General features: G+C 40.0%; 1 long non-coding RNA gene across 1 annotated transcript; it reads right to left on the bottom strand.

The window, feature by feature from the left end:
* Positions 1-320: 320 nt before the first annotated feature.
* LOC135321998 (uncharacterized) lies at positions 321-27,463 on the bottom strand. The gene is made up of 3 exons (XR_010382203.1): positions 27,126-27,463; positions 1,117-1,220; positions 321-951 (listed from the first exon to the last, which is right to left on the bottom strand). It is a non-coding gene; the product is annotated as an uncharacterized LOC135321998 (long non-coding RNA).
* Between the last annotated feature and the right edge of the window lie 387 nt (positions 27,464-27,850).

The following is a 27,850-nucleotide window of genomic DNA, read 5'->3' as shown; positions in this document are numbered from 1 at the left end:
TATCAGTGGAAGAAAAGCATGAGAGCAAACAATACGTACACAACATGGCAGTTCTTTTTTGCATTAATATGATTGATATAAATATATACATGTATCACTAAAAAAACTAACAGTAATCTACTCCAAGCAGTGTGATCACAAGAGATGGTTGTGTTCTTCTGTATACTTGCCTTCTTCTTCCAAAATGTACTGAGCATGCGTTACCTTTAAAATCTACTTACTAGTCCACGAGGCAAATAGTTCTCGGACTTTGAGTCTCTTGGTTTTGTTACCTTTGAGGAAAAAACTTCCAGAGTGCACTCAGTAGTAGATCTTTGAGACACACCTTCCCTCCAGAGATTTCTTTTTTTTTTTTTCTTTATTCAAGAACACTTGATGCCTTCTCACTTGAGTAGGCTTCATTATCTGCTGTAATGTAACACTTTTCAGAGGTCCAGAAGATAAATCTCTTGCCAAGGAACGTGCCTGAAAAACAGCTTCCTCAGTGATTTTAACCTTCCTAACAAATACTTCTTCAAAAAGGGCATAGAGGAAGCGACAGGATGTCCAAGGAAATAAGCAGCAATGGCAAGAGATGCATTTGTGAATCTGCCCCACAAACACAACAGTTGTGCTCTTTTTCCTTTTTGCCCTCCATTCTTCTGGCCCTCTCGATTTTCTTGTTTGCTTGTCCTTCTTCAGCTTTCTCTGCAGCATCATTTTAAGACAGTTACTGAGCAGAAGGGAACATGAACTCAGTGCTCATAAGAACAAAGTGCCTGATACAAAGGAAGCGCTTCAGATTTTTTTTTTTTAAGGAGCCAAGACTGAAGACTGCAAAGCAGCCCTTGTGGCACCAATGCAGAGCTCAGCTAGTTTGTCAATACAGTCCTGCTGCGGAAAGGATTTATTGGGGCCAAATTTGCAAATCCTTAGGGAGCAGCCGAAGGAGAGTGATTCATTTTCATTGCCCTTTGAGGAAGGAAAGAAATCATAAATTCAACAGCCCTTTTTGTCTTCTACAGTTTCGCAAACACTGAGGCACATATCATTTAAATGCAAAACGTCTTGCGTTTCTTCTCAGATTTGGTCACGCTTTTTTCTTTCATTGCTTTTTATATATGGGTAGTAGCTTACCTCCTCCAAAGTGACTTAGGGTCCTGGAGGGTCAGAACCGTGTTTTCTAGCTGCTCCTTTATCACGGGTAGAGTGCAGCACTTTGCCAGGCAAGTGGTAGCTGCCTAAAATATACATGTTATTTGTTTTTTTTAATCAAAGAAATATATGTACTTTTCAAGCACAATGATAACAAAAATATTCTAAATATTTAAAACACTTTCACAGAAAAAAACAACAACACAGTCCCCTGGGCACAGCCCCTATCCCTTACCCATCCTTGACTCAGGCAGCACTTTGAATTCTCATAGTCATTTCTTCTGGGGTTTTTTTTCTATATTACCTTCCCATATGCTTATTATTTCTTGATTTATCAAATTTGCATCTTCCCTATTGACTTTTTCTATCAGCAGAGGATTTAACGTCCTTACACCACCACTGCTCACACATTCAGTTCTCCTCCCTTGTTGCAATAAAGTCCTATCACGACGGTAAAAGAAATAATCAATGACTGTACTGCGAAGGTGATGTACATGTTCGTCACTGCTGAGCTAGAACATGCAAGGAATTAAATCCTGTCTCGCTCCGTCCTGTTTTGCCCATCCTCCGTAGCTTTCAATGATAGGATGCATGGAAGTTACATCTTTTGAGATCTTGTGTGTATAAAGCTTAATTGTCTTCCACACTCCATATCTGAATGTAAATGAGCCAATGAATGGAAAACGGAATAGCGTGTTCAAAGGCCCAGAGGCAAGAAAGCACGGAACATTTGTGAAACTATGATAGGGAAATGTCACAGGCTTGCACCAACCAGACGAACAATAAGACACTAGACGGCCACATCATTTTTGTAAGGAGATAATTTCAAATGAGAACAAAAGAAATAACTTCAGTTGACTGTTAATTCAGTAACTTACGAAAGCAGAGAATCACCTAGAGGAACACAGGAAAGTCTTAATTATATAGTTGAACAGGTAGAGATGATACCATTAAGATTTTATATTCTAACCCAAAATTCTAATAGCAGCAAGATGTTGTGAAAGTAGATGCTTCAGGGAAATGTTTCTGTTGCCTTTCAACATTTTCACCTACTTCTGTGTGATGTCACTATGGCTACTTAGTGATACAGTGGTTCCCAAACTTGTGTATCAGAATTGTCAAAGAGAGTTTTAAAAAATCAGGTTCCAGTTCTCATTCCTGACCTACTGAATGAGAAACCCACTTGACTGGAGCTGAGGAATAAGAATTGGGGTTGAGGGGAAAAGAAACCGAGATTATTGTGGATCAACAGTTAATGGAAGCCCGCCTCTCTTCCATGCTCTCGGAGTGCCCCCTTAACCCTCCTCTTCAGGGAGCAAAGGCTCTGCCTTGGACCTCGCTATATCCCAATGCCCAGAACTCTCTCTGGCTAACGGCACACACTCAATAAACTTATGTTGGATAAAAAAATAGACAATATTCTTGACCTTAAACTATAAATGCTGATAATATATCTGCTTCACAACCCTACCACCCCTAACTAGCCTGCAAGCTACTTGAGGGTCCGAATGAAATGCATTCTATCAACAAACCTAAATAAAATACCCAAAGTATAAACACATGAAACAGTAAATATAATAAGAAGAAAGTTACTGATATATGAAAGAAATGAAGTATATACATTTAGGTTCAATTTTAACTGTTTCCTTTCTGACATCAAAGGCACACATCAAGGCAGGCAGTATTTTATGGGTTTTTTTTTTTAAAGAAATTTGTAAACAAAACTAAAATTTCAAGATTGGAGATGAGGCTGAGAGGTAGAGAGACTAAGAAACAGCCAGAGACCTCTGGGAGATCGTTTCATGCTGAGACAGTATTGAATTGGACACAGGAGTCTTATTAAAGGAAAATCTTGCAATGTTCTTATTACATAACTGTTAATTAGCAGCGTATAGTCTCTGTTGGGTTTTTGGATAAATAAATATCTACATGATAGGAACTGCATCCGACTATTATTTGCAAGAGATAATAAAAAGCTGACTAGTCCCATCTTTAGCAAGGACATTGAAAACTTCCTCATCCAGGAAGACAATGCTTAACAGGGTAATTCTCATTGATGAGGTGCCAGTGTCTGAAAAAAGAGTCAAATAATAATAGCAAGCTTCAAAACAATTTCCCCCCAAATTTAAAATCCATGGATCAAGACTTTTATGTCATCTAAACCTAACAAATCTTGAAATATCATGCCACATAAATGTATAAAAGCCCCCAGACACATAATTTTTGATGAGAATTCTTATACGAGGACAAACTTTGTGGTAAGCAAATTTTTCTTCTTTCCTTTGGGAGGAAATAGAAATTCTGTCAGAATAGCCCATGGTCATTGTTTTTCCCTTTGGTTTTTAACTTTTTTTTTCTGGTTATTAAAATAATATGCATTTATTTGTAAAATATATACCAGTAAGATATATTATTAAGTTATTTTTTTCTGAATTCCTTACATAACTGAATTATAGCATGTGAATTTAGAGTCTTGACTTTTTTCTACTTATTGTCTTTGTGAATAAGTTTTTAACCTATTCCTGATTGTTCTCTTGTAATACATCCCTGAAAGAATAAACAGGGTGTGGACACTTTAAAAATTTTAATATATACAGCCAAATTGCTTTCCAGAAATTATGTGCCAATTTACCCACCAAAATCTGATGAGGGTGCCCATTCTATTTTACTCTAATTAGCATTGGATATTTAAAAAATTATTCTTTGCTAATCTGAAAGACAGAAATATAGTTTTTTTTGTTTGTTTTAATTTTAATTTATTTGAGTGCTGGTAAAGTTGTTTGTATTTACCAGCTAGTTACATTTTTCTGATGTGAATGGAAGGTTCATGTCCTTTACCCATTTACCTCTCACGTCTTACTGCATTTATCATCATTCTGTATGAGTTCTTAATATGTTAACATTATAAATCTATCTATCATGTTTCTTACAAATAAATACCATACTTCTTTTATTCTAAGTTGTCATTGATGGGAAGACACACCATTACTTTAATAACAGCTTTTAAGGAAAAAAAAGAAATACTGTATTTATAAGATGTTGATTACAAGACATCTTTGATTTCAGGGATGTTCAAATATAGGTAAATATTTAAAATATTAAAATGTGGAGAGTGTTAAAATATAGAGTTAGCTCTGAATCAAGACAGTGTGGATTAATTGTGAATTCTTATAAATTAATCATTATCGCTGGATGAGTGTTACTACTGAACAGGGTAATATGACCCAATACCTAAAAATGTACCCAGTTTGATGAAATACATTAATTTTAATATAAGTCCTTAGAATATTGAATCCATGGCAGTTATTTGAACTTGGATCATAAATTACTCCAAGCCATTTAGTTTATAAGTGCTGCTTGATGATGTGGAAATTGTTGGACATGGAACTCTGCTGTGAATACTCGTATGATGTGAGTTACATGTGTCAGGAAACTTACACACATCTTTCTATAGTTATAGCTGTACATCTATATGTATGTGTCTGTCTGTCTGTCTGTCTGTCTATCTATCTATCTATCTATCTATCTATCCTGAATATGTATGCATATGTGTGCCTATGTGTTAGTGTGTGTGCATAATGATTAATTAATGTTGAATGTTTAACTGCAAAAGCTGCCATCACAGGTCCACTTTACCAGAATTCTTTTCACGTCCATTATCTATCAAGAATCAAAGAAAGTCCTAGAAAATGGAGTGCTTTTGAAATATGAGTATTTATTGATGTGGATTAAATATGTAAAACTTGCTATAATGGCGTGATGTAAATTGGGTTTATTTCATTGTATCAAAAGTCTGAATGTAGTACTGTTATTTGCCTTCCTTATGAGCCACTGGTCCAAGGCCATTTGTAACCCCCCAACCCTCCACCCCCTCCCAGTAACAATAATTGCAACTATTATGTATTAAGTGTCTGTTTATGTGCTAATCATGGAAGAATTTCATGAAGGGAAAGTAGTCCAAGCAGAATCAATAGATTGGTGCTAACTTACTTTGTTCATTCCATTTTTATTGAGCACCTGCTGTGAGCCAAGCACTGCTCTGATCTCCTGGTATTCACAGCATGCTGGGTTAGACACAGTACACAAGTTAACAACTAAGTAAGACAAGGTCAGAGCGGGAGAAGTGCCATGAAGAAGACAGCAGAACAGTCACGCGGCTGCGGCTGGCGGGAAGACCTGTCTGCGGAGGTGCGTCCTGATAGGGTGCCGGGACTATTCTCTCGAGTCCTGGGCCCGCCTGCATCTGCCACTTTCAAACACGGCTTCCACCCTAAAACCAGCAGACTATGCTTTAAATGAATTGAAGCTTGATTGTCTTGCATTAAAAGCAGGATAATGCCACTCATCTGCAGTTTTTTAAGAGTTAATATTTGGGTATAAATATTATTCAAAATGTAAGATAATGGTTGGCTTTTAGCAATATTATTTAAGATGGTTCCTGGGTATCTTGGTCTCTGTGAAAAGAATAACTACCTCAGTAAGAGCCCTGAACCAAAGGTTCTTTGGGGCTATTTGTCCAGAGCAGCCACCAACTGAGGCCAAGTGGACAAGCTGCTCCTCCCAGTCTGGATTATCAAACCAGTTCCTTGGGGTCCCATGGTTGCCAAAGTGAAAACCACTCTAGTTCCTACATCCTTGTGCTCCATCTCTTGCCTGGAATGATGGGGAAAATGCAATGTTTGCTCCCCCACTGATCTGGAGACACTTTTTCCCCTTTGTCTTGGCTCTAGGCACAGAGGGAAGGAGCAATAATGCATGCTTTTGTTTTGCTCACACCTGTGAACCTACATTTTCCGAGCAAATGTCATTCTGTTTAGTTGGATATTTTAGTTTTGTCTTTAATTAGCCAACACAACTGAGTCTCAACCACCTCACTTTTTTTTTCTTAATTTTATGAGTTACAGTCAGTTTACAATGTTATGTCAATTTCCAGTGTAGAACACAATTTTTCAGTTATACAGGAACATACATATATTCATTATCACATATTTTTTCACCATGAGCTACCACAAGATCTTGTATACATTTCCCTGTGCTCTACAGCATAATCTTGTTTATCTATTCTATTTATACCTGTCAGTATCTACAAATTTTGAACTCCCAGTCTGTCCCTTTCTACCCCCTCCCCCCTGGCAACCACAAGTTTGTATTCTATGTCTATGAGTCTGTTTTTGTTTTGTATTTATGTTCATTTGTCTTTTTTTTCCCTTTTCTTTCTTTCTTTCTTTTTTTTTTTTTTTTTTTTTTTTTTTAGATTCCACATATAAGTGATCTTATGTGGTATTTTTCTTTCTCTTTCTGGATTACTTTACTTAGAATGACATTCCCCAGGGACATCCATGCTGCTGTAAATGATGTTATGTTGTCATTTTTATGGCTGAATAGTATTCCATTGTATAAATATACATCTTCTTTATCCAGTCATCTGTCGATAGACATTTAGGCTGTTTCCATGTCTTAACTATTGTAAATAGTGCTGCTGTGAACATTGGGATGCAGGTGTCGTTTTGAAGTAGGGTTCCTTCTGGATATATGCCCAGGAGTGGGATGACTGGGCCACATGGTAAGTCTTTTCCTAGTCTTTTGAGAACTCTCCATATTGTTTTCCACAGTGGCTGCACCAAACTGCATTCCCACCAGCAGTGTAGGAGGGTTCCCTTTTCTCCACAGCCTCTCCAGCATTTCAATCACCTCACTCTTAACCCAGCTCTGTTGAATACTGTCTTAATTTAAAAATTTAATACTTTGTTCATCATGAATATTTTTGCATTAGTTTTGATTTTTTCAAAATACTGCATTAAAATATTTTATCTTGATTTCTGAGTTCCTCCTTTCAATTCTGTACCCGAGATGAGTGCCCTCCTTGCCTAAGTGCCCTGATCCTGCTCTGAATGACTGTGTGGAGCAGAGCCCACCTATCAGCCACACTGAACTGGGAGTAATAAATGGTTTTTGTTTGTTGTGATAAGCTGTTGATATGTGGGAGCAGTTGTTATAACAGCTGAAACCATTTACCCTAACTAATACAACTTGTTAATTTCTCTTGGTTTATTGTATCTGGGATGTTTCTTAAATTTATCTTTTATTTAACAAAGACTTCTATATCTATATTATCCAAAACTTATCTTGTGCTAACTCAGGTTACATGCTGATAATTAGCTTCTGTTATCATTTTGGAATCCACTAAAAACCTTACATCATTGGTTCTGCTCAGTGCTGTCTTCCAGGTCTGATGGCATACAGTTCTTGAGAAGCAGTATAGCATAGTGGTTGGTTATATGCACAGACTGTGGGGTCAGATATTCTGGGTCTGAACACAGACATAGTGCTACGTAGTCTTAGACTAGATAACAACTTCTTTGAACCTCAATTTCTTCATTTATAAAATGGGGCCTATAATAGTACCTATCTCACAGTGTTGTGTGAAGAAGAAATGAAGAAAGACTTGGTATGTAGTGGGCATGTGACAATTACTAGTAGTTATTCTTTTTTTGGGGGTGTAAGTCACTTCCTACCTCTCCCACTTTGATATCTGATATAAATCTGAATCAAGGAGACACTTATCAACTAGTCATGCCTGATTTCTTTTAGTAGAATCGTGGATGCTAAAGAAAAAACTGAACAAGCTGTACTCTAAGGAAGTCCCTCAGCAGTCCTGTTGCGGGGAAGGCAGTGGTATGGATGGGCAGGGTCACAGGAGCCTCTGGAAATGCCACAGCCTGGAAGCTCAGATGCCAGACCAGCTCCAGAGAGCTGCGTCCCCACCCATAATGGGAGCCGTCAGCAGTGGAGTCATAATTAAAGATGGAATCTTCTCTCCCATTGGATTAAATTCAAACTATGCAATGGCAACTAGAAGTAAGACAGCTTTGCCAAAAATAAATCAAGCAAAACAATGGACACTGGAATTTTCTCTTGAAGTCCAATTCCCACAAGGACTTTTTTTTTTTTTTGCTTGCTTGTTACCTGTAAATGTCTCAGTTCACAGAAAAGGATTAGTGGGGAAATAAAAGAATATTACAATAATCCCTCATATCTCAATGGCAATTTACAGAAGAGGAGATCAGATAAGAGGACTAACTTTTTGTTTCAATTTACTGAAGATATTTGCAACCTGGATAATGGACTCATGGATTCATTGAGCTTAAAGCTATGAGAGACCCTTGAAGGCACCTCCTTCTCCTTCTCTCCCTGCTTCCCTTTTCTTCTTCCTCCTCCTCTTCCTCCTTTTTCTTCTCTTTTGCAAGTGAAGAAACTGAGACCTCAAAAGGAAGGAGAATCTAGGTCCCTGACTCTCGGTCTAGCGCTTACTGAGTATGATTCGTCACCTGGCATATGTTGCCTGGTCTTTCTTAAGAGTTCGACAATCGTACAAACACCCTGCAATGACCTTTACACTGTCCAAAGATTCCATAGAGTCAAATCTCAACAATATATGTTAGTTCCAATTTCTTCTTATACTTCAAGTATTTAACACAGAAAAGATCAAACAATGGTTCTGAACCCAACACCAATGCCTCTTTCAAAGAGATGAGCATTACATGTTAGTTGCTTGGGGCTGGGACCCCAGACATAAATCTGCTCCTGTTACTTGGAGCCTTGGGCCCTCTCAGATAAGATCTGTGTTTTGGTGGAACACAGATAGAAGGAGAAGCAGCTGTGGAGAGCCTGTTAACCAGGGAGATTATCTTTGAAGGCACTTACGAGAACCTAAGCGGCATAAAACCCAGAGAAATTATGCTGTTACACTTCTTTATGCATTAATCCAATGAACATGTATGCCATGCACTGTATACAAACTGGAGAATCAAAAGCTCTGCCCCAAAGGGAGGCAAACATGTGATAATCTGTAATGCAATCTGGTGAGCAGATTGGTCTAGCTTGAATGTGAGGGGTCAGCCTGGGCTAGTGATGGGAACTGGTGACCCCAGTTTTGCAGGATGAGTAAGTCTAGGTGAACAAGATAGGAAGGGTGTTCCCGGCAAAGGAAACAGTAAATTGTTAAGTGTGGGTTGCTCATTGGAGGTGGTGACTCGTGGCTAAATTCTGAAGGATGAGTAAGAATAAGTGGACAAGATAGGAAAGATCAATCCGAGCAGAGGAAGCAGAGTAAATCTTGAAAGATTCTTTCCAGTTTTGATAAGCCCCTGAAGGTCAGAGGCAGCGTGCTCCTCAACTTCACAATCCTAACTCTAACACAGAGCCTGGCAGAGAGCAGGGTAAGTGGAATGAATGACTGTTGAGTAAATGAATGGATGCAGGCAGGGAGCAGGTATCCTCATTTTCAGTCGGCAGAATTCAACACTCTTCCTACTGGGAATCTATGTACTTTTCCAAGCTCCCCTGAACCTCCGGCGTGAGACATTCACTGTGACCAAGGGTGACATCTGGCAGCAGCTTCTTGGCTGTCCAAGACACCCTAATCTGAAGAGGAAGGTACTGTTTTCTCAGTTTGGGTCTCTGCTGGGAAATGAAGTAAATCTTAACAGAGAAATAAAAATAAGCTGCAGGATAAATCAAATTGTCCCTTAATGAAAACATGGACTGGGGGGTGTGGGTGGGGTGCAGTGAGCATATTAAATTCCCCTTGGAGAGCGGACTGTCTTCCTTTGATGTTGCTTTTTAAATTAAGGATAGTTTTGTATTATCTGGACAAAGTAAGCTGTTCCTCTAGCTACACGGCTGACAGAATTCAAGAGGAATGTAGCTAAACCTCCCCAGCTCCCCAGTCCCTGAAGCCTTCTCCTGCCTCTGGAAACCAGAGTTTAGGCTAACAAGCCTGTGGATGTGAGGGCACTGGGGAAAATCACTTTCATTATGTTGCATTTTTTGAAATAAAAATAATGCAAACTAACAGAGCAAAAGGATGACCTAATCAAGTACTGTTGGACCTTGGTGATGGGTGGATGGGCACGGGGCTCACTATGTCATTCTCTCTACCTGCATATGATGAAAATTTTCCATAACAAAATAAGTTTTTAAAAAGTTTCCATCTGTCCTCGTGGTCTGTATCCCCTTAGGCCTCCAAAGCCATTCTCCAGAGTTAAACATGATAATGACTTCTTCTGTATTCTTCCAAACATTTTCTGATCATTTACAAGCACATATATGAGACTGATTTTAAAATAGTATTTCATATGCATACTATTCTGAATCTTCATTGTTTTTTTCTTAACATATTGCAGAGTTCTTGACATAGCAGAGCGTGTAACTCTGCCTCGTTCTTATAATGGCTGTATAGTATTCCACTCGAAGCAGACATGTCAGCACTGCACACTCTGTGGTATTAATTTTTATATGTCTTTGTAAATATAATAGGTGAAAGAGTGTTTTATTAATTATAAGTGAGGGCCAGCATTTTTTCACAGGTGTATTGGTCACTCATATTTCTTTCTCTGTGAAGTTCTCATTCAAATCTTTTGCCCATTTCTCTTTCAGGGATTTTTTTGTCCTCTTTTTATTTGTTGGTAATGTTTCTCTAATAGTAATAAGGCAGCTTTCCATTTGACTAATGCATGTTCCAGATATTTAGGGCACAGTGTACTAATGTGGTCAGGAGTAGCCCTCTGGAGCGAACTAACTGGGCTGCTGGAACACTCGTCACCCCTGACAGGCGACATGGCCAGTCTACTGAAATATACATTGAAATATACTGTTGGTACAAAATGTTACAAGACTTGTCACTTTGAATATCAAAGACACCAGATAGGAAAAACTTTTCTCAGCACGTGCGCACACACACACATACACACACACACACACACACACACAGAGACACACACACACACACAGACACACACACACACACACACACACACACACAAGGAGCCTTCCTCTAAGTCCTTTCTCAAGAACTTTCACAGGTGGATCTGACCACAGTGACTTCTGCCAAAGGCTTTTCATCTTCCAGAACAATGACTCATTTGGAAGTACCACCCCTCCAGGACCCCTGAACCACCCCCAGTCCCACCATTTCCTCCCTCCTCTCCTCTCCTTACTCACTCAGCCACTCCCCCAATCAGAAGACTAACTTCTAGATGTCCTCTCAGCTGGGGAAACTCACAAGACATGGTAGAGAAGACCTGGTTATTCTTGCTGCCCTCCCAAGACTCAAGCCCCTCTGGTTACTGATACCCTAGTCTCTGCTCCCATCCCAGCTCCCCATCCCTCTTCTCCCTCCCATGTCTTTCCTCTGAATCTCCCCGTGATTAACCTCCCTACATCTTCATGGAGCCTTCCCTCTTTGCCTTAAGTAAAACTTGGCTCTTTCTCGAGATACCAAGCAGCCTCTTGAGTGACAGTCTCTTTCCCACATCCCATATGAAACTTTCAGGTCTGAAAATTAGATCAGCATCTTCTTTACTCCCTACGGTTGCTCTCAGACCATTTCTCCTCCACACTTTCGAAAAAAACCTCTATCTCCTGCCACTGAAAGTATGAATTTAGTTACAGCTATACCCTTAATTTCTATCCTCTTTCTCTCCTATTCCAATATTCCTTTCTGTTTAAGGCTGACCTCTCCACTTGTGCTCTTGGCCCCATTCCCTTCCCATCTTTGGAGGTACTTTATTCTACTGTTTTTCCTCCCCCTCCTGTACCTTTAAACATTTTTCCTCCACAGATGACTCCTTCCCACCCACATAGTTCTGCAGAACACAGCAAGGGATCCAGTGGGTAATGATTAACAGCACGAACTCTGGGGTCAGGTAGCCCAGGGACAGATTCTGACTTCACCCTGTACAGCCATGTGGCTTTAGACAAGTTCTTTGCCATCTGTAAAGGGAGATCAAAGAATATCTCCCTTTATGAGGATTAAATTAGTGAATATGTGTAAAGCATTTAGAACAGTGCCTGGCCCATGGCAAGTATTATTTAAGTGTTTGCTAAATAATTCCCCAGCATTTTAAAACATGTCTCTCCTTTGACACAAAAACCAAACACACAAACAACACTCTTCCTAGTTCCCACTTTCCTCTCCAGTCACCACCCTTCTTCTCTCCTTCCCTGACCAGCCAGGCTTTTTGAAAGAGTCTTCTACACATATTGTCTTCACTTTCTCTCCTTGTGTTCAAAACCCAACTTGCCGCAGATAGAATTCACTAAGTCTGCTCTTGCCAAGGACCGTGTTCACAACTTCCTAGCTGAATCCAATAGCTGCTTTTCCCTCTTTATTGATTTGTCACTCGTGTTTACTGTCACCAATTATTACCCCCTTGGAAGGCTCTCTTCTGGCTCTAGAGAATCATCATTCTCTTCTGTTTCTCCTCCTAACAATCCAGCCACTCCCCTCTCTCCCTTTTATGTTCCTTTTCTTCGGCACCGTCCCTTAAACAGTCCTGAAGGATCTGTTCTAGGTTCCGTGGTGATCTGAGGCACTAGCAAGCCTGTGATGACCATTTCTATGCAGACAATTTTCAGATCTCAATCTCTCTTCCAGATCGCTCTCTGGGCTGAGACATGGAGAGCTGGATGAGGAGCTAAAACTAGTAAGTTCAAACATGTGAATGAGTCTGCCTCCTCCCAACATGTCCTACTCCCCTAGTTCCCTCTCTCCGAGAATGGTGCCAGAGTCTACTCTGCCCCCCAAGCCCAAATCCCAGACTTAGCTCTTGGATGCGCCCCCTTCCTAAGCCTCCACATTGGGTCAGTCATCTGCTGCTCGATTATCTTCTAAATCCACTCTTTTCTGCATCCCAAGTGCCACTACCTTAATTTCTGGCCTGTGTTACTGCATCAGCCTCCAGACTTGCTTCTTCCCTTCTCACTGAAGCTAGAGTGATCTTTCTAAACAATAAAGAATAAATTAATTCTAAACCACTAAAATAACTGCTTGCCAAATTCTACATTATAACATTCACAGCTTTTTGTCCCCTCGTCTTATTAATATTCATAAACTCCCTAGAAGTTTATAAATAATGCCGACTGAAGAGTTTACCCACTATTCTCCATAAATAGCTCGTGCAAGACTCTGGTTTCAGGAAGCAGCAACCAAGAGTGCCCCTTAAATTGTTGTTAAGCAGACCCAGCCCCCCACTCCTGGGTTTCCACATACCTGTCAAGCCTCAGGGGCCAGGACTTCTCTCCTAAAAGCACTGGCTTCCTGAGGCTCCGCAAGATGCTCAAGTGTTTTTTTAAAATGTTTTGTTTCTAAGCTGTGATCGCTCCATGGCCACCGCTGAGATTCAGCTGAACTTTTCCCATCATTTCAAAACAGCAGCCAAGAAGCTGGGTTTTGAAATTGAATCAGAGACAAGGGTTATGAACCTGAGTGCTCTCCCAGATGTTTGGCTGCACTGTGGACAATGAGGGCACAGCTTTCAAAAGTTTTACCCAGCCAACAGTGTTCCCCAACAAAATGATATTCGTTTGAGAATGAAACTGCTCCCAACTGACTTTACCTCTTGGGTTTCTTTGGCATTCATGATGAATGTCTGTAGCACCCAAGTGGTTCTTACTTATTAATGGCTTCCTCAATGCTCTCCGTTGTCCTACTAGGTTCCTGAAATGGATTCAAAACTTCTAAATGCAAGAGAGCATCTCCTCCTTGGAATGGAAGCACATGCTTCCTGTAAGTACAGACATGGTTTATTTGAATCCTTAAGAAAAATCAACAAAGTCAAGGTGAAGGACTTTTCTGAAAGTCAATTGATTAAAAATTATTTCTTTTTTAAAATGAGGCCTAAAACTAAAACTTTTATTGATTACTTCTGAAGATTAACTACTCGAATCAGAGAAGCACTAATGGGAGGCCACTCTATTGGAAGAAAATTGAAGTAAAACCATTCCAGCGGCAGGGCTCACTCTCCCCTTTCTGTAGCCTCCTTTGGCAGCATATTTGTAACATAGCAAAGCAGACAAATAAACTTTGCTATGAGAATTTCATAATGGGGACTATTTACCTGATTTAGGTTTCTATACTTCACCATAGTCTTTAAATTCAAGACAATAAGAAATGATGAAATTATTTGTTGAAAATAAATGAACCACATTCTGGGTTGTGCATCACATGTACAATGAACAGTAGCTGATATCATTATTATTGATGTCCAATATGTAGAGAAAAGATATTTTAATTATAATTTCCTATTATGCTTACTTTTCTAAAATTTGGGGCACAAACTATATTCACAGAAAATTATTGGATACAGCCATCACTGTATCACCAATCAAGAGCTGGTGTCTTGAGTAGAAGTCTAAATTTTGGCTTTCCAACTATAAACTTCTGAAAAGGCTCCTTTTTCTTTTATATTTTTAAAAAGTTGAGCTCTAATATACATACAGTAAAGTGCTTAAATGTTAAGTACGCAGCTTAATTACATTTCACATGTGTGTACACCTATCAAACCATCACAGAGACAAGACATAAAACATTTCCAGCCTTCCAGAAGGCTTTCTGGTGCCCACTGCAGTCAATATCCTCCAAAGATACCCACTATTCTTCTATCACCATGAATTAATTTTAACTGTCTTTGAACTTTATATGAGTGGAATCATAATTGTATTCTTTTGTGCCTACCTTCTTTCACTCAACTTTGTGTCTGGCAATTCATCCGTGTTGTTGCATATAACAGTGGCTAGCTCCTTTTCACAGTTTTGTAATATTCTACTGTGAAGGACATTTGGGTTTATTTAAGTCTTAGGTTATTATGAATAAAGCTACTGTGAACATTCTTGTATATCTTTGAGGTGGACATATTTCTCTTGGCAATATACCTAGACGTAGAATTGCTGACATATAGAGGCAGCTATGTTTATCTTTAGCTAATTGAAAAAAAGTGTTGCTAAGGGAGAGAAAAATGACCCTTTACTGGTATCTGTTTGTGTTACTTGACATTCTTAGAGAGAATTCTATAGTTGCAATTGGTTGAATGAAACAGATGTGCTTTTACGTAAAAACTCAAGGAGTCAGTGTGTAAAGTCAAAGGGCACTTGAACTACTTCACTAATAGATTGTATATGGGCCAAATGAGAATTATTTATGTGATTTACTTGAGCCTTTCAGGAAATGACAAAGTTTCAAATATTCTAGTCATTAAAAATTCTTGGAAAGTTGAGAATGCTGTAATTAGACTCAACTATAAGAGCACTGGTGCGATACGAAACTACCTCTGGACCCCAAGTAATCACTGAGGAATACTTTCCCGCAGGGAAGTGAATAATGCTCTCATCACTTATCTTTTCCATTGGATACTGTGGGACTTGGAATTTCCACTTGGAAGTCATCTGTGAGAATAAAAACACTCCCATTTATTATTTCATCCACAGCACCCACCTTCAAATAAAACGTCTCCTCTTCTCTCTTAGGGTTTTTCCTAGGTCTGAGTTAATTGTTTGTGTGGGGAATAAATCTGGTGCCAAGTACAAGTTCATAATTATACTATGCTTATCCTCTGGGGAAGCTGAAACCTGATTGACTTCCTACACATTGTAGAACAGTTTCTTCTTCCCCTTGAATGTTTCCTTGCCCTCCCCCCAACAATCCCTCCAACTACCACATACAAATGATTTGTGTTTACTTTTTCTGTGCTAGCCTCCTTTCCCAAGTCACTTTATTCTCTGTAAAACCCCTTTGATAATGCAGATCTCTGACTGTCTTCTCACATCCCATTGGCATTAGATCAATTGTACAAAAGTTATCTTGAGGTTTTGTTAGACTTAAAAAAAATTTTTTTTTAACATTCTGGGAATAGTTCCAGGCTTTTTGATTAACTGGGCAGTTCTGGAAATGGTCTGCTTTTGCCATTCCTCACTTGAATTACGGTACTCACCACTGGCCCTCTATGTCAGGGTGTGCTGCTGAGAGTTTCTGCTAATACAGGAAGTAACAGCTTGGATTCTTATGAAAGTGTTCATTTTGAAGTCATTTCACCTTCCTATATAAATCTTTACTTAGATTTCTTAATAAACGAGAGAGTCAATGTTAGACCTTTTCTAAAAAATTCTACCAAGTCCCTATCATGGACATAAGTGTGACCCTCAAATCTTTTCCTTCTGATAGCCTCAACCTCTTTTGGCTTAAATTTAACTTTGTTTCAGAGGAACTTGGATCAGAGCAGACTATTTTATGTACTATGTAGGCAACCACTCTTCATGATTATCAATTTGTTCCTGCATTGGAATCTACAAGTACCATTCAGAAAACTGTGGTAATACCAACAAATGGAGAATAGCCAACACATTGATTACAAAACCAGATCAGCTCTACCTTTATGAGACGGGGCCAAGAGTTGCTTCTTGCTAAGTGGTCTTTTGCATATCTTGCCACTAAAAGAAAGGCAGGGAAGGAACTAACATTCATTGAGTGCCACATGCCAAACACTCTGCAAACATTTCACACAGGTGAACTGGAAGTTTATGATCACAGGAGGGTGTGAACTCTTCATAACAACAAGAACGGGGAATTCCTTAACCTACGGGTGCTATGGACTTTACAGAGTCTTGTCCAGTCAGAGGGAAATTTCTTTAGGGATGACTGGAAGGGGTTGAGCAGCTAAGTTTAAAAGACTTTCCTGTCTTGAATAATTATTGGTCTAACTCACAAGTGTATCTTCTCAATTGCTGCTTCCTGCACTCCTAGCTTTGCCCTATCTCTGTCTTATTAAGTGTTTAAAACAGCTTGTTAATAATTCATTTGTCTGTCTCTGTAGTGCTGTTTAGCTGCTCCCTGGGGGTGAGATGTCTCCTGGGCTGCAGCTCAGTTCTTACGCTGGCCGTTGTCCTGCATGGGCTGCCCGCCCTTCTCACTATTTCAAAGACCCCTGGCGATAGTCCTGGTTGGCTCCTGGTTTCATACCTGCCAACTCTTGCTGATTCCTCCCACACGTTTCAAATCCCGACCAGTCCTGGACCTCCAACTAGTACCATCTTGTTTGGTTTCCCATTCTTGCCTAACCCCTCCCTAGATCCGATACCCAGGAATGTGATTGACAAAGGCACATATGGTGGTCCGTATCTATGGTTCTCTGTACAGTTAAACTGAATGGATCACATTGACCAAAAGTTATGACCAGGATGATTCCGGAAATTATTCTTTCCACTGGCCTGTAGATCTAGGCCTAAAAATGAAATCAAAGAGTATTCAGATGGTTGATCCTGAAAACCAACAAAGAGTTGCAGGAGAATCCAAATCTGCTTGGTCTATTTTCTTGAGGAATAGCATCTAATGATTTGATAACAAAATAAGGAATTATGTGTCAAAATCATTTTTTGATATTGGATAAGTGGTAATGTAGATAAAGTAAAATAATAAATAAAGTGATGTTATATAAGATACAAAATAATCAGAAATCTCTGATTTTCTGATGACAGAATGGACTTAATACAGTGCTAGTTACCAGCTATTTAGTTTCTTTTCTATTTCAATAAATTAATATTTTAAAAAAGGGTTTTTTTTCTAAAAGGGTTGACAATTCCTGCATGAGAGGAAAATGATTACAAGCTGATTAAATGCTGATTAAATGTAGTTTATCTCCCAAATGGCTGTCATCAGTTCTTTCCCTCCTTCTATGTGTATGTCACACCTCCACATCTAAAGATAGAGCCTGTCCCTTCACCATCCAGAATCTGGGCTCTCCCCTGAGGGCTTCAACCAACAGAATGTGGTAGAAATGGCATTGTGTCAGTTTTGGGTTTGGACTTTGTGCAGACTTGAAGTTTCCATGTCCTGCCTCTTGGAGCCCTGAGCTGCCGTGACGGAAGTTCAAGCTACTTTGTTAGACAGAAAGACCACTTGGAGGAGCACAGAAATGCCAGACACGTGACAAAGAAGCCATCTTGGTCACCCAGCCCAGCTGCACCGTCACAGGTCCAACTCAGCAGCACTACGGCTGCAAATACACAAGGGACCCCAAGTGAAGTCTGCCCAGATGCACTCAGTCAACCGACAAGACTAGGAAAGATAATAATAAATTGCTGTCTTAAGCCACTAACTATGGACGTGTTTGATTGTATAGCTGTAGATAACTAAGACAAATGAGTCCCAGGGTGCAGGTTAAGGCGAGAATCCAAACCAAGTACTTCCCATTAAAAAAATGTATCTCTGAATTTCCCTCTCCACTTTCAACTCAGTTGGCCTTTCTCCAGTTGTTTCATCCATAAATTTAGTAATGAATGTGAATTATTGCTGTTAAACCTAAGTGTTATGTATGCATATATGTATATGTAAATCTTAAAATTTGTTTGTAAATTTACTGTATAAATACACACAATTCACAGAAGCTATTGGCACATCACAAAGTCGGGATGGTAGAATGAATGGTGGGGAATCCCAATGGAGATCACCAAATTTCACATATTTGGTGATTTATTGGGCAACAAGCATGCACCATCTGATCTATGCTCTTATTCTTTTTCCATAAAAGGATACTCATGGAAGGCATTCTATGGCCCACTAAAAATACCCAATATGATCATTTGCTCTCTGGCTTCCTACAGAAAATGTCCTGCCTGATAATTTGTTATCTGACTTCCAAAAGAAATTAATCCTCTGTCATATTTAAGAGACCTTTCCAGCCCCTGAAAAATAGAAATAAAAATCTTCCTAGATCCACAGTTTGACTTCTGAACACCATATCAGTCTTTCTGTTGAAACTCTCTGGCTCTGTATCCCAATTTCAGTAACTGGACCTCAGATTTGCTTTTTTTGTCCAAAAATAGAGAGGAAGTGTTATGTGCAGGAAAAAAATAGCCAATATATCTTACATTTAAGCATACTGGGCATTTTTCTATGTGCTTCTAGGTCATCTCCAAGCCAAGGATAGAAGTACTTTTCTTCTCAGTTCTCTGCATCTCAGCAGATGTTGCCCGTGTCCATCCAGTTGCTTATCCCTTAACCCAAGTGAAATTTCTGATGCCTCTCTTCCCTCTATACTTGGAATCGCCTCCATTATGGAGACCTGTCATACTGATCTGTAAAACCACTGAATTTTATACTTTAAATGTGCACAATTGAACAAAAGGCTATGGCATATGAATTATACCTCAATAAAACTATTACTTAAACATGAAAACTCCATCTAGACTCTTTCCACCTTTTCTTACCACCACTGCTGTCATCCTTATCCAAGCCTGCATCTTCTCTTGCCTGGATAGCTGTAGCAGCTTCCAGATCGGTCTCCCTGCTTCAAGTCTTGCCCTTTTATGGTCTGTTTTCATGTAGCAGGCAGAGCCATCCTCTAAAAACATAATCCCTGATATGTTGCTTTCTTGGTCCAAACCCATCCAACAGTTTCCCATCACACTGAAAAGAACAGCCTTCAAGGCCCCATGTGATATGGCCTCTCTTTCCAACTTCACATCCACTGCTCTCCACCTGCTCCTTTTACTCCTGCCCAGAACGTGCCCTTCCTAAAACATGTCAAGATCATTCTCGTCTCAAGAATGAATAGTCTTGGCATTGGCTGTTCACTCTGCATAGGATTTGCTTCCTCCAGATCTTTCAGGTGTTTGTTTTGGTGTTTTCTCATCAGAGACCTTCCAAGGCAGCTCTCTGTAAAATAGCAGTCCCCCCCAACACCCCCTCCTCCACCATTTATTCTTTGTCTCTTCAACCTGTTTCATTTTTCCTTTATAACACTCATCATTACATGACATTACACAAATATCGTTACTGGTTCACAGCGACATAGTCTCCGTGAGTGGAGACGCCAGCACTTAGAATAGGACCTGCCACAAGGCAGGTGCTCATTAACACTGTGGAATGTTGCATGAGTGTAGAAGATGAATAAAAGAACGAAGAAATAAATATTACAAATGTCCCTCTTTGCTAAGTTCACCAGTTCTTCCTGCCTGAGGACAGTCTTCTCACATCACAGACAGCAGCCCAGTGTAACGTGATTATGCTCTGGTTGGGTGTTATTCCCTCCAGAGCTTTGTGGGTTGCAAAAGTCCTAGTCGCCTTGGAGAAATACCGGCAATCTCAAACTGGTAGGAAGAAAAGGCTTCTAGCATGCCTTCATGAAAGGCCTCCAGTGCTCTTCACCCACTGAAAGGACACTTGGACCATTAGTGAGCTCCAGGCAACAAACACGTTTTCCCAAAATCATCCATCCTGCAGCCCAATAATATAGTCCCCACACCATTTATTGCATGTGAATATATGGCCCTTGGTGGACACTGAATATGTGAAAATAAATACAATATAGTCACATAGAAGATCTCTTCTCCTTCTCTTGGCTAGTTTTATATGCATGGTTTTAAAAACCTTGATTTTTCAATAGCACATAATTATTTTTAAATTTCAAAGAATGAACATTTCTTATCCTCTTCTCTGGCAAGAGCTACCTTGAACTCTCGCCTTCCCATTGACTGCTTCCCCTCTTAGTACATAGTCTCCTCCTGCCTTCCACGCATGGAGAGTGTCCGTCTTCATTTCGGAGGCTTGCCCACTCACTGTACTCTTGATTCCACCCCTCTGACTACCTCTCCATCATTCAATATCTATGATTTTCATTAACAAATATCTCAAAAGGACATCCCTATTATTGACTGAAGTTGTTTCCTTACCCATCACCACTGATCTCTTCCACTAAGCCCGTGTCCCTTTCTACTTCCTCTTCCTCCTGGCGCTCTCTGAGATATTTGATCCTGTTGACCCCTCTCTCCTCCTCAGACCCTCATCTGCGTCAGCTTAGTGCTCTGACGCTACCCTGTCCTCCGCTCCTCCTGCAAGTGCTCCTCAGTCTTCCTCCCAGACTTATCTTCATCTTCACACACCCTGCAGGTGGGGGATCCCCCAAGGCTCTGCCTCTCAGCCATATTCCCCTTTGATAGTCTCATCTGCATCCATGGTTTCAACTCTCCCCTCTTTAGAGGGTCCCACATGTCTACATCTTCGATCACAACCACAGTCCTAAACTCTATTTCCACAGAGCCGTCTGCCTGCTAAACATTTCTATCTGAAATCCCTCAAACTCAGCGTAGCTAAAATAAAACTTATTATTTTCCCATTCCACAAGTCAGCTCTTTCTTATTTTTCTAATTCCATTAATGACACCACCACTATTTGATCATCTTCAACTCCTCTCTCTCTCTCTCTCCCCTCACACTTTGCTCCTCAAACTGGTCAGTTTTCAAGCTTTGTTGATTGTCTTTGCAAGTTGCCTATATATATTCTGTCCTGTTCATTATACTTGTCACTGCCCTGGTTCTCCTTTTAGTATCTCCTGCCTAAACACTTCAAGTTGTCTTATAACTGTCTTCAGCTTCTCTCCAACCCCTTCTTCTTCATTTAGCTTCCAAAACTGGCTGACCATTGCCTGCTGAATGGGCTCTAAATTCTTTAGTCTAGAGTTTAACACACTATTTCCCTTTATGTGGCATCTTACTCTCCACCGAAAGTGTGCTGTTCACTTTTTTCCTGAGTCCACCTTTTGTTTGAGCACCTTCATATGTTTCCTGATACTCTATTCACTGAGTCCAACTTTCCCCCATTTCCTTCTCAAAAAATCCTACTTTCAATGCCCAGTCTAAAGGGTACATCCTCTATTAAGCCTCCTACAACTAATCTCAGTCAACAGAAGTCTCTCCTTCCTCTTACATCTATAACATGTTGCTTACACTTCATTTTTTAAGTTGTAGTTGTGTCTAGCTTACTTCCTCAACTATATTTTAAGCTTCTTGAAAATAAGGATGACTTCTGTGTTAGGTTATATTATTATTCTCAAATATTCACTGTCTTCTTTGTGGGAGAATCATACTTGTCTGCCCTTCATGGGAGGTTTAGCTACATGACTGGCTTTGGCCAATTAAATTTGAGCAGAAGTGATACATGCCACTTCTGGTCCATCGTGTGCTTCTGCTGTCTCTTTTGTCCCCCTGCCACAAGATAGGCTGGTCCCAATTAGTAGCTGCTCCTCCTACCCAGATGGCAGAATGAGAAAGATAGGAAGTAGAGTTGTACCTAACTCACAATGGACGTTAACATAGATGTGAAATAAACCTTTGCGTTGTGAGCTACTGAATTCTAAGGGATGTTTGTTAAGGCAGCATAACTTAGCTTACACTAAATCAACTTCTTATTCAATTCAACAAATATTCAGTCATTCACTCCACAATCCCGAGAACATACCTTAGGCCAAGACAACTTTAAGTACCATGAAAATTACAGACATTAGTAAAGCATTATGTCTGCCTTCAATTTTCTTTGTTCTGAATAGTAGGATAAGACATGTTCTCAGTTTGCTATGATACAACGCAAATGTCATAAATCTATTTGGAGACACGCCAACAATAGCCACTAGGTTGCAGGAAAGGGAAATACAAACTTACACAGGAGGAATCAGAAAAAATTTCATGAAGGAAGTATTATTTGTGTCTTGCACCCTGCCTAGCTGACAGTAGGTTTTAAAGATGTGTCGAATAAAGCAATAAATGAATTAATAATAAAGCAGAAATGCATGGACCGCTAGTTGTAGTCAATAAAGGCTGACATTTCTGTGTTAATTAAATCACTTAATTTGCCACTTCAGGAAGAGTGAAATGTTTCAGGGTAAATGCTAACGGCACTTAAGAACCTGTGAGTGGGTGAATTTGCTTTAACTGGACCCTTTGATGGAAGAAATCTTACTCATCGACACTGGCATCTTTCGAGCTCCAATTATTTCTGGCTAGTCATGTGGCTTTTCACATGATCCGCTGCTTTTGCCAGGCTGCTTAGGCAAGTTTATCTCACAGTCAGCAACCAAAGGGTTCCTATTTTCAGTTTTATCCTTGATGGGAAGTACCCAGACCTTCGTGGCTGGTACTTCCGAGTTCATTAGGGCTGGGAGAACTCAGTCCAGGGGTCAGCAAGGCAAGTACCAGTTCCCACAGTGGGCAAGCAGGGTCGCCCTAAATAGCCCAGAACAGAGTTTCTAGAAGAACTCTTTCCCTCCCTAACTCTGACACATTCAAATGATAAATGCCGTTTTCCTGGGTTAATAAATTACAAATCCAGGCATCAGTTAAATGGCTTAATCACACACCCAGTGCCACAGACAGGAAAATGCTGAGTTCAGGAAAACACGAGGGCCATCAATGAACGCTTGCCCTAGCTTTCCTCTAACCTAGACTGGGCCATAGAGCCAAGTTCCATCTCTAAGATCTCTTCAGCTCTGAAATCCTGTGCCTCTATGAAATTATGCATATTCGAAAAGATTTGCCTCTGGGAAGTGGACTGCCTACTCTCACTGACCAGTTTTCCAAATGACAGTGGGATTTAGGGTCCTTCCCCCACCCCCATGGTCTTCCCAACTAAGCAAGGTCGGCAGGTTTCATGAAATGCTAGCCCCAGCGGTGACCATGGGGTGACAATAGAACACTCACATGCCGCTGCCTGAATCCATGTGCCCCGCACTGGGATGACAGCTTTCGGTAGTGCTAACACTGTGACAGACGTTTGGAAGAAGGCTCCCCTTTCTAGGAGAGACCATTCTATAACGACGAAGACAGTGTGCCAAGGGTGCTGAGGCCACGACAGTTTCTGAGAGAACAGTGTCACACGCTCCACAGTTGAAACCTGAGCTCAACAGCACAGTCATTCCTGACTTCAGACAAGTTGCTGACTCTCTGTACTTCACTTTTCACATCTGTATGTCAACCACCTTGCATGGCGATAACGAGGTTATTTTGTGGATGTGAGAGTTCCCGGGGCCCCGCAGGCATGCATGTGAACTTAATGCATGTTAGCTGTGTTCCTCTCCAGAGGCCCCCTCAGCTCATTTCAGTTCCTATCTTGAATATTATTTCATTAACTTTCTTTTTCTTTATCCTTTAGTTGAACATTGCTTTCACCTATGTTTAATATGCTTCACAATAAGCTGAGATACCACACACACACAGAAAATTGTCTAACCCAGGGTGAAAATCAGTGCCAAGTCATCTGGCGTAGAACCAACTTCTACTTTTAGGCTTATGGACAAAATTTGAGATCTCTCTTCATCTCACAAAAACTCCTTCGGCCCATTACAACCTAGTTTTAAAATTCCCTAAATACTAACCAGAGCTGTCTCCTGGCTCGTTTCTGATACTTACCCTAGAAGCTCCCATTCTGGAAGCTGACAGTCTTATCTTGCCCCAGCTCCTTCCCGACTACCCAACACTCACTCAAATTCCTGGATCCACCCAGTGCTCACCTTGGCTTCCACCAACAAATTATTCTTTCCCCGGCCCACTCTGGTAACTCTGAAGAATAGCAATCACCCCCTTGTCACAGATGAAATGAATGGAAGAGGATTTCATACCCTTCCTTTTTTCACTTTGTCTCTATCTTTCAGTATTTTCAGGCATCAGATTGGCTGTGTGTTTTGCAACTAAGCAACGTTCAGTTTACAGAGGCGGAAACTGAAGGACAGGGAGATGAATGATTTACTCAGTGCCAAGGAGTTACCAGCAAAGGTCAGTGTTAGAACTGAGCTCCCTGCCTTTTCTTGATAGCAGGGCGCTCGGTGCAGGGAAGGCTGTTCATCATCATTTCTTCAATAAGTGTTTACATGAATGAAAGCTCCATTTCCTCCGCTGTGGACTGAGCGTGACACTAACTGTTCTCTGAAATAGGTGCAATCTATTGTCTTCAGGATCAAGTGCTGAGATATTATTAGGAGACCAGATGTCTGTGGTTAGCTCTGCTGCTTCAGTTTGAGACTTAGTAATGCTCACACAATACACACACGCAAAGAAACAACTTTCAGATATTTCATGAGCTAAGACAGAAAACAAAAAAACGAAAGTGGTTATTAGAGTCTCATCTCATCCTATGATGAGACAGAGGAAGCAAAATGATCACGTCATAGATCAGAGCGCTAGTGTTATAATTTATTGCGTGCTTTCATAAGCCTTAGCTCATTTGAATCTTATATCAACTGCATGGCAGTGGTAACACAGACATTATCACCTCTGTTCAGCCTTCGGAAAGTTGAAAACTCAAAGAATATAAGTGAATTTTCCCAGGTTACAATCTTAATAAGTAGTGGGACCAAAACTTAATAAGTGGTGGAGCCAAAACCAATAAGGCCCAAGTCTTCTTCTTTTTCTAGATGAAAATGAGTCATTCTCGTGCTGTCAATCATCAGTCATAAAGCATTTAGCCCTTGATGCTGAGTATGGCTTTTTTTAAATAGGTATATTCTACCTTTCCGCGTAAGACCCCTGAGGGCAGGGCCGTGTCATATTCATATTTGATCCCTTATGTCTATGACGAGTTTCTTTCACAAAGTAAACCCCCAGTGACACTTGGTAACAATAATATTATTTTAATGGATAAAAATAACATTTTTAAGAAACAGCAGCTATATTTAGCAAGTTGGCTCTTCCAAGATATGAACTAGTTGGTCCCCAGGTCACACTACCCAAGCAAAATGGAAAAGTTTATTTCTTAGTGCTTGTCCCATCAACTTTGAGCAAACTTTCACATGAGGGAAGTCTGTTCCTTTTAAGAGAAGTTGTTTTAACTCTCTGACTGTGCCTTGTTCTGGTGTCCCCAAAAGACCCCTGATTTGCCAAATGATGAAAAAAGCATTCTCTCCTGAGCTCTAAGATTAGAAATATTATCTCCTCCCCTCAGATTTTTTCCTTATAACCTGTTGGAAAAGGTTTCCCTGTTACCATTTGGGAGCTGGTTTCAGCCAAAAAGCTGCTTTGTGTTTTCAGAATACAGGGTATGTTTGCATAACAATCTTCATCAGCAATGCAGATAGTATTTATGGAATGCTCAGTGTGTGCCATAATTTTTATGCATTACTTCATTTAACTCAAATGTTTTAACTCAGTTAAGGTCTCATTTTTTCATAGGAAACCTTTGGCATAGAGAATATTACTATTCTACTGAGAATAACAATTTAATTAAGGAGACGGTCTTAACGATCACATAGCTAGTAAACAGCGAAAGTGAGACTCGATCTTAGGTCTCTCTGAATTTGGAATTTCACAACTATGCTGTAAGTTTCTGTTGCTATTGACGGTGGCAGATGGGCCTCACAACAGTGGGAGATAGCCTCAGTTTCCTTTTGAATATCTGATGGATCAGTTTATCAACTGAGATAGCAAAAAGCGTAATTCATACACACACCTAATCCTTCACGTAAAGGTTTTTTTACTTCAACGATCTCTGTAATAGTATACAAAACTGCAATAAGATACCACCTCACACTCATTAGGATAGCTATTATTTAAAAAAAAAAAAAGAAAATAACAAATGTTGGTGAGTATGTAGAGTAATTGGAACCCTCATGCAGTGTTGATGGGAATGTTTATGGTAGACAATGTAGAAAACAGTATGATGGTTCCTCAAAAAGTAAAAATAGGAACTACCATAGATCCAGCAATTTCACTTCTGGGTATTATACCGAAAAGCACTGACAGCATCATCTCAAAGTGGCATTTGTACACCCCTGTTCACATCAGCATTATTCACAGCAGCTAAAATACAGAAGCAACCCAAGTGTCCATTGACAGATAAATGGTACTTATGTGCAATGGAATATTATTCAACCATAAAAAGGAGGGAAATTCTGACACATGCTATAATGTGGATGAACACTGAAGACATTATGTTAAATAAGTCAGTCACGAAAAGAACAATACTGTGTGATTCCGCTTATGTGAGATACTTAGAGTAGACAAAATCATAGAGACAGAAAGTAGGATGGAGATTGCCAGAGGTTAGATGGTGGGGAAGAATGTGGAGTTATTGCTCACTGGGTAACTGAGCTTTAGTTGTACAAAATAAAAGAGTTCTGGAGAAGGATGGTAGTGATGGTTGCACATTAGGAACATATTTAATACCACTGAACTGTGCACTTAAAAATGGTTAAGATGGTCAATTTTATGTTATGCATATTTTACCACAATAAAAAAACTGAGAAAAAATTGAGGCTGAGTAATTGTCAATGTATGGTCATTGTGAACAACCAATCCAAAGGTGTTAAGTTAAAAAATAGCATTATTTTCACACAATAAAAATTAAACAAGAAACAAGAGAGTTATATTCAGAAAGGGGTAGCTTGCTTTTCGTATACCTGCAACCGAGAACGTGGCCCGTGATTAAAAGGTAATCCAGACGCACAGGACCTCTGAGGAAGCAACTGCTGTGTGGGGAGGGAGGTCTGCAGTCCGGATGGCTCGGTCATCATGGTACGGAAGGCAGTCTCTCAAGAACATGTAAACGAGATGAAGAGCTCTCTCAGAAGGTTACAGCAAACACGCACCAGCCCTCTGTGTTCTCTGTCTAGGGTCATTTCACTTGTCGTGATTCATCTTAATCTTTAAAATTCTGGGAAGCACACACTACATCAGGTGGAAGTACCAGGTTTCTAAGCTTCCAGACTTTAATATAAGAAAGAAATCCTTTCTAGATGACCACATCTCAAGTCAGAAAACAGCAGGACAGAGTGCAGAGTTATGCATGGATTGTTTATTCAAAAAATCCCTAATAACTAACAGAGCGAAGACTGGATTTAGGAAGCTACATTGAAAACTTATTTTGATGATCTTCAGAAAGGACACTTCTGAGCAAAAATTTATCCTAAGTTTTACCATATTTGCTTTTTGAAACAAAATGCATCCACTTAACAGGTCTGGTTGTTTGGCCTTCACTTCTGCTAGTATCTCTGGGAGATATTCCCTGTCATTTCCACAGATTCTGGTCTTATTTCCAACAGAAAAGGAATTTGGTGGGTCATGTATCTCTAGAATTCTTTCTGTAGTTTGTTCCATGTTATTCGTGTCCGCTCTCCTACTCTGT

Source organism: Camelus dromedarius, chromosome 9 (genome assembly GCF_036321535.1).
Source record: "Camelus dromedarius isolate mCamDro1 chromosome 9, mCamDro1.pat, whole genome shotgun sequence".
Lineage (NCBI taxonomy): Eukaryota > Metazoa > Chordata > Mammalia > Artiodactyla > Camelidae > Camelus > Camelus dromedarius.
This window is presented reverse-complemented; position numbering and strand designations above follow the sequence as displayed.